Genomic DNA, 8,591 nt, shown 5'->3' with positions numbered 1-8,591 from the left:
GCAATATCAATAAAAAAGGATGGGATCTTAGAGGCAATCTAACGGCAATCACTACCCAATTTTTACCAAAACTTTGCTTCACTCCTCAGATTGGACTATCCAGTTCTATTTCCAGTATTGTCAAATCTCCCTTTTTTTTTTTTTTAGTCAATTTTTTTTTTAAATTCTATGCAAAGACTGAAAACACCAATGTAAAGTTCTTGTTGTATATCAATTTTAACAGTGTTTAATAGGCACCCATAAAAAAGATAGGCACGCATAAAAGAAGGAAACATACATACATACATCCATACAATACTCGCATGCTATATGATCCATATGTTTAATACACTTGCACTTTGTGACACACAAATGTGTGTGTAAAATTATATACTATCTTCCTCACTAACAGCATTTGCTAAATTATTGTCCTCATGTTTTATGATATAGCGCTTCCTTTATATTAAATGAAATTAATTTGGTGTGATTATTTATTTTTTGCATCTGTGTGTATGGGCATATATAAATATGTTATCCTCTTGACTACTAAAGAGGATGTTTTCTGACTTCAGAACCTAAGGTGCCAGCCCAAAAGATTAGAACAAATTTGTGTCATGTGTTGGCTCACAAGGAGACGCAGACATGATCTAGATTTTACTTTTTTATTTTGCGTTCTTTTCTTAGGTGTACAGTTTTATTTTCATAATATGGATTTTGTTTGTTCCTAAGTCTATTGTAAATATTAGCTATCATTAACAGTTTGTAAGCCAACAATTTATGCTATTGTGACAATTGGATATTGTGACTAATATAATTAAATAGTGGAAGACTTAAAGGGACACTGAACTCAATTTTTTTTCTTTTGTGATTTAAATAGAACATGCAATTTTAAGCAACTTTCTAATTTACTCCTATTATAATTTTTTTCTTTATTCTCTTACTATCTTTATTTGAAAAATACGGCATCTAAGCTTTTCTCTTGGTTCAGAACTCTGGACAGCACTTTTTAATTGGTGGATGAATTTATCCACCAATGAGCAAGGACAACCCAGGTTGTTCACTAAAAATGGGCCGGCATCTAAACTTACATTCTTGCATTTCAAATAAAGATACTAAGAGAATAAAGAATATTTGATAATAGGAGTAAATTAGAAAGTTGCTTAAAATGTCATGCTCTATTTGAATCACAAAAGAAAAAAATTGGGTTCATTGTCCCTTTAAAATTTATATTTATCAAAGTAGTGTCTGGATTTGAGTCGGAAAGCTTGAAAAAAACCCCACCACTCTCAAACAGGTCAGTTTTAGCACTAGATACACTGTGACTCTGTGTTTAACCACACAGAGGTTAAACACATAGTTAAAGTTGCCCTCAGAGAACTGCTAGTCACAAGTGGAAACTGCCCGTTAGCCAATCTGCTGCGGCAATTGTTCAGCTTAGTTGTGCGGCTACCACTGCCTATAGAGGTCACCAGCCATTTTTACTTGGGATCTGAATTTCTCTGTGGCTCTCGAACGGTAAAGAGTTGCAGGGTCGCTAGTAATAACATTACATGCTTATTGAAATAGAGCATGGCATTTTATTTCCAGTATAATTGCCCTTTAAGAAAATAATAATTATAACTTTTGTGTGAGTCTGGAGTCATAAGGTAAATGCGTTTGCCTAAAATATGGCATCCACAATTCAACTCATCCCCTTTAATTTGTTTTCCATCCTATAAGCACAAATCCTTGGAACATACTCATCAGGAATTGGGATGCACTTGAGCAGGACAAATCCTTGGTCCCTGACTTTTAGACTTTTACATCTAGAGTGTCCTTGCTGGCTCATATTTGTAAAACTCTGCAGTAGTATTATCCTGGCACATTGCTGATAATTTCTATTGTGTATTAAATACAACTAAATGATTACAGTAATCTTTATATTTTTATTTTTTAACAATAAAGATTTGAAAAATAATAGCTTAGTGACAGGCAAACTAAACATACTCATATGAATAATCTTGTATATTTTTTGGCAACTAGAGAACTGAATTGATAGCATAACCATATTGGTTTTCAAAATATCATCTTTTTTTTTTAATTTAGCAAAATAAAGAGGAAGAGAAATTTAATTCGTCGTTGTGTTTTTTTATAACATTCTTGTTTTTTCTTGTCCTTAGCATCAGCGAGCAGTCAGTCCTTAAAGTGATGGTTAATCTTAGCGTTTGTGAAACGCTAGGATTTACCAGTGGAACAAATAAATGTCCCAGTAGTGCATTTTTGCTCCTTCAACAAAGGATACTAAGAGAATGAAGCACATTTGATAATAGAATTAAATTGAGAATTTATTTAAAATTGTATGCTCTACCTGAATCATGAAAGATTTTTTTTGAATTTCATGTTCCTTTACACTTACATGCAAAAAATATTTTTTAAATTTTCATGTGTGCAGGGTTTACTGTCCCTTTTAAGGGATAGTCTAGTCAAAAATAAACTTCCACGATTCAGACAGAGCATGCAATTTTAAATAACTTTCTAATTTAATCCTATTATCAATTTATCTTTGTTCTCTTGGTATCTTTATTTAAAAAAACTGGAAAGTAAGTCTAGGAGCTGGCCCATTTTTAGTTCAGCACCTGGGTAGCGCATGCTGATTGGATGGCTACATTTAGACACTAATCAGTAAGCACTATCCAGGTGCTGAACCAAAAATGGGCTGGCTTCTAAGCATGCATTCCAGCTTTTAAAAATAAAGATATCAAGAGAACGAAGAAAAATTGATAATAGGAGTAAATTAGAAAATTGCTTAAAATTGCATCCTCTATCTGAATCATACACGTTTAATTTTGACTAGACTATCCCTTTTAATGGCAGTGAAAATGAGAAGAAAAAAGGTGTCAATGTCAATAGCCACTCATTGTTAGACCATACATATTGTAGTAACATGAGGCTTACATAGAGGGATATTAATGATGTGTTGTCTACTATATAGCTTTGTGCCATGCAACAAGTATTGGTCATTTTGTAAGCAGTATATGCTGCTTTTTTAGAGGTTAGATTTTTTTAAATACTATTGAGTTTTTTTATGAAGAAACTACTTGTAATTTATCACTAAGAATATTGTTATATTTTAAAGTGACGTATTATATATGGGCTTTTATTTGCCTTTTTATGCCAGCATTGGAGGTATGAATGAATTATGCTATTTATTTGTTTATTTTTTAATCTTGCATAGTAGGTAGCAGAAGTTAAAAATTTCATGCAAAATACCTATATACAACATAATGTTTTAAAACTATTTAAAATTCTTATCAATATATATTTTTTGCTTTTCTGGGACATATTTTTTTATTTTGACTTTAATGTTTCTTTAAGTCAAACAATATTTTACTTGCCTGTGTTTAAAGGGACACTTAAAGTGACAGTAAAGTTATGGTGATATCAAGACAAGCTAGCATTTATTAAACTATCATTTAGGTAGTTGCTAAGTTATTTTTTAAATTACCGATCTATTTGACATAAAAAATCTTTATTACAAATTCCCTATCCTTCGGCTCCAAACTCCTCCCAAGCCCTACTTCCGTCTTCTTCTACGAGTGACTTCTTCTGCGGTCCCACCCGCTCTCCAAGCCTCTCTAAAGCGCGTTCACAGAATCAGAGTAACAATGTGCATGCGCTATTCTCCGACTGTGCATGCCAGTCCGTAATAAGCAGATGACTTGATTATGGATTCTTAGGTGGAATTACTACGCATGCGGGAAACGGGAGCGGGCGCACTTCTCTGTGTGTAGAAAAAGTATCTATCGCATGCGCAAAAGGATGAAGGGGCGAATGACGCCGAGAGTGACGGCTGCCTAACGGCCAGAATTTCAATTGGCTCAAAAGAAAACGTGATTGTGGGAGATTTTTTCTTTGCTTTAAACGGGTTGAATTTAGTAACGTTACGAATCGACTTTCTAAAGGTAATAACTTCATAAATAATATAATATATAGAAACTGATGACTTAAACTTATACTTATTTGACACACAGAATGCTACAGTTCATAGAGTTTGAGCTAACTTATCACTTTAAGTCAAAATTAAACTTTTATGATACAGATAAAGTAGGCAATTTTAAATAACTTTTCAATTTACCTCCATTATCAAATTGTGCATAGTATTTTTATTTGCACAATTTTTGAGGCACTAACTTCTACTGAGCATGTGCAAAAGTTTACAGTGTACACTTATATGAATCTGTGATTGGATGATGGTTGTCACATGATACAGGGGCAAGGAAATAGGACATTTTGAAATTTGTCATTAAAAATCTAGTTATTTTAAATTCAGAGTGTTTATGATATATATCAATCAAGTATTATTGTGCTGTCTTTTTTTATTTTCTATTTAATGGTCCTTTAAGGGTGGGTATTGTTATGGGGGAAGCAGGGCTGGAATTGTCTCCCCCAGCCCATGGCAAAAAGTATTTTTAGGCTATTTATGTGTAGATAACTGATCTCCCTTTCTAGAAAAGGGAAGCAGATGGAATTGGAGGATGCATGTTTCAAGACAAAAATGTTATAATTCCTGGGGAAAAGGCTTTTATTTATTTTTTTTACTCTTTAGTACACGGAAGAAAGAGTCTGTGGGCTTAATTGTATCCACTCTGTCATGTTGAACTTTTTTGAAGTTTTATTATTTTAAAGGGACATTGTTTTTTAAATAATTATGACACTTTAAAGGTACATTAAATACATAACTGTAAGCGGCATGATAATGTATCTTCATAACTGAGAAGAATTTCACAATGAATAATTCAGCCTTATTTTGTCAAATGAGCATATTGTTTTATGTTTATTTATTTTTTTCTTTTCACGGATTTCCTTGTCCCCCCAGAACAAAAGATCCCTTGCTAACCAACTGCATAATAATACACGTATAAAGCATGAACTCTGTTTGCGCATGTGCCTTTAAAGGAACACAAGTCAAAAATAAACTTTCACGATTCAGCATGCAAATTTAAACTTTTGAATTCACTTCCATTATCAAAATGTGCACACTTTTCACGTGCACACTTTCTTCTGCATCAGCTACTACTGAGCCTGAACATTAACTAACACCCTCTAGTGGGGAAAAACTGTCAAAATGCATTCAGATAAGAGGCGGCCTTCAAGGACTAAGAAATTAGCATATGAACCGCCTAGGTTTAGCTTTCAACTAAGAATACCAAGACAACAAAGCAAAATTGGTGATAAAAGTAAATTGGAAAGTTGTTTAAAATTACATGTCCTATCTGAATCATGAAAGTTTATTTTGGACTAGACTGTCCCTTTAAAAATGGCTTACATATATTTCTGGCTAAAAACAGAATTCAGGAATATGTTTGCTTGTGTTAAATGGGTCGACTTATTAAATATTTAATGTAAGTTCAATTGTAAGCTTCTTTAGTGTAAATCAGGTAGTTATTGGACTTATGTCTTTTTTTTCAAACCTCATCAACTATGTTACAATGTATGCATGTAAAATAAATAATCAGTGGATATTGCAAAAATATTTCACTTTTCGATAATGAAACTTTTTTTTTATATATTTTGTTGAAATGTCGAGTTAAATGGTCCTTTAAATAAGAGCAAAAATGTCATAAACACTCATTGCCATGTTTTAAATGTCATTCAGTCATCGCATAATCAAAGAATTAACCCCTTAATGACCGGACCATTTTTCAGTTTTCTTACCCTTAAGGACAAGGGCTATTTTTACATTTCTGCAGTGTTAGTGTTTAGCTGCAATTTTCCTCTTACTCATTTACTGTACCCACACATATTATATACCGTTTTTCTCGCCATTAAATGGACTTTCTAAAGATACCATTATTTTCATCATATCTTATAATTTACTATAAAAAAATTATAAAATATGAAGATGGAAAAAAAAACACTTTTTCTAACTTTGACCCCCAAAATCTGTTACACATCTACGACCACCAAAAAACAATCATGCTAAATAGTTTCTAAATTTTGTCCTGAATTTAGAAATACCCAATGTTTACATGTTCTTTGCTTTTTTTGCAAGTTATAGGGCAATTAATTCAGTTGTACTAGCAAAAAGGAGGTTAAACTAACTTGTTTTAAGAGTTACGGACACATACATAAATTATATAATAATAAAATGTATTTACAAGTAACAGTAAGTATGTGCAAGAATTAAAAAAAAAAAAAGTTTAATAACACCAATAGCTACTTGCTATTTTAATGGGATGTAGGAGGGTGATGGGATGAACACAATTTCTGAATATTTGGTGGAATATTAGATAAAGACACTCAGATTTCATCATCAAGCATTTTTAAGCTTCCACTTCCTAAATTGGAAAATTGTTCAAAATTACATGCTCTATCTGAATCATGAAAGTTTATTTTGGCCTAGACTCTCCCTTTAATGATTCAGATAGAGCATGCAATTTTAAACAACTTTCTAATTTAATCCTATTATCAATTTTTCTTCGTTCTCTTGCCACCTTTATTTAAAAAGCAGGAATCTTAGCTTAAGAGCCGTCCCATTTTTTGCTGAGAACCTGGGTTATAGTTGATTATTGGTTTGCTAACTGTATCCACCAATAACCAAGCACTATCCATGGTGCTGAACCTAAAACGGGCTGGGTCCTAAGCTTTAAATTCCTGCTTTTTAAATAAAGATAGCAAGAGAACAATTGATAGTAGGAGTAAATTAGAAAGTTGCTTAAAATTGCATGCTCTATCTGAATCATTTAAAGAAAAAAATTTGGGTTTAGTATCCCTTTAATATAACATGAAACAGCAATCATGCATTTAAAAGAGCACGTGATTTGGTGATGCATTCAGTTTAATGCCTCATTTCCAGTTCTCTAGTCTATTAGAATGATTATTTTAAATATGCACAAATAATTTGGTTATTTTGTAAAACTAAACGTGTGCATGTGAATGAAAGATCTGATTCCCAAATAATACTCATTAATTTCTCATGAGGCCTATATTGATATACTGTATTAGAGATGGGCAGGCCTTAGCTAGTAAAAATAACTCAGTTTTCTCTCAACTTGCTGAGTAGTGTTCTTGTTGTTGTTGTTGTTGTTGTGTTTTTATCCTTCAAAAAGCTTTACCGAAGACTTAAAAGGAAATGAAATCCAATTTTTTTTTCATGGTTCAGATAGATCATACACTGTGTGCAGAATTATTAGGCAAATGAGTATTTTGACCACATCATCCTCTTTATGCATGTTGTCTTACTCCAAGCTGTATCGGCTCGAAAGCCTACTACCAATTAAGCATATTAGGTGATGTGCATCTCTGTAATGAGAAGGGGTGTGGTCTAATGTCATCAGCACCCTATATCAGGTGTGCATAATTATTAGGCAACTTCCTTTCCTTTGGCAAAATGGGTCAAAAGAAGGACTTGACAGGCTCAGAAAAGTCAAAAATAGTGAGATATCTTGCAGAGGGATGCAGCACTCTTAAAATTGCAAAGCTTCTGAAGCGTGATCATCGAACAATCAAGCGTTTCATTCAAAATAGTCAACAGGGTCGCAAGAAGCGTGTGGAAAAACCAAGGCGCAAAATAACTGCCCATGAACTGAGAAAAGTCAAGCGTGCAGCTGCCAAGATGCCACTTGCCACCAGTTTGGCCATATTTCAGAGCTGCAACATCACTGGAGTGCCCAAAAGCACAAGGTGTGCAATACTCAGAGACATGGCCAAGGTAAGAAAGGCTGAAAGACGACCACCACTGAACAAGACACACAAGCTGAAACGTCAAGACTGGGCCAAGAAATATCTCAAGACTGATTTTTCTAAGGTTTTATGGACTGATTAAATGAAAGTGAGTCTTGATGGGCCAGATGGATGGGCCCGTGGCTGGATTGGTAAAGGGCAGAGAGCTCCAGTCCGACTCAGATGCCAGCAAGTTGGAGGTGGAGTACTGGTTTGGGCTGGTATCATCAAAGATGAGCTTGTGGGGCCTTTTTGGGTTGAGGATGGAGTCAAGCTCAACTCCCAGTCCTACTGCCAGTTTCTGGAAGTCACCTTCTTCAAGCAGTGGTACAGGAAGAAGTCAGCATCCTTCAAGAAAAACATGATTTTCATGCAGGACAATGCTCCATCACACGCGTCCAAGTACTCCACAGCGTGGCTGGCAAGAAAGGGTATAAAAGAAGAAAATCTAATGACATGGCCTCCTTGTTCACCTGATCTGAACCCCATTGAGAACCTGTGGTCCATCATCAAATATGAGATTTACATGGAGGGAAAACAGTACACCTCTCTGAACAGTGTCTGGGAGGCTGTGGTTGCTGCTGCACGCAATGTTGATGGTGAACAGATCAAAACACTGACAGACTCCATGGATGGCAGGCTTTTGAGTGGCCTTGCAAAGAAAGGTGGCTATATTGGTCACTGATTTGTTTTTGTTTTGTTTTTGAATGTCAGAAATGTATATTTGTGAATGTTGAGATGTTATATTGGTTTCACTAGTAAAAATAAATAATTGAAATGGGTATATATTTGTTTTTTGTTAAGTTGCCTAATAATTATGCACAGTAATAGTCACCTGCACACACAGATATCCCCCTAAAATAGCTATAACTAAAAACTACTTCCTAAACTATTCAGCTTTGATATTAATG

The 8,591-nt window shown here is 34.1% G+C and overlaps 1 protein-coding gene across 2 annotated transcripts in view; it reads left to right on the top strand.

Annotated features, from left to right (window-relative positions):
- The window catches only part of ARHGEF28 (Rho guanine nucleotide exchange factor 28), an 813,355-nt gene that overhangs the window by 1,534 nt on the left and 803,230 nt on the right, over positions 1-8,591 (top strand). The gene's annotated exons all lie outside the window — the stretch shown is intronic.

The sequence above is a fragment of the Bombina bombina genome, chromosome 2 (assembly GCF_027579735.1).
Source record: "Bombina bombina isolate aBomBom1 chromosome 2, aBomBom1.pri, whole genome shotgun sequence".
NCBI lineage: Eukaryota > Metazoa > Chordata > Amphibia > Anura > Bombinatoridae > Bombina > Bombina bombina.
This window is presented reverse-complemented; position numbering and strand designations above follow the sequence as displayed.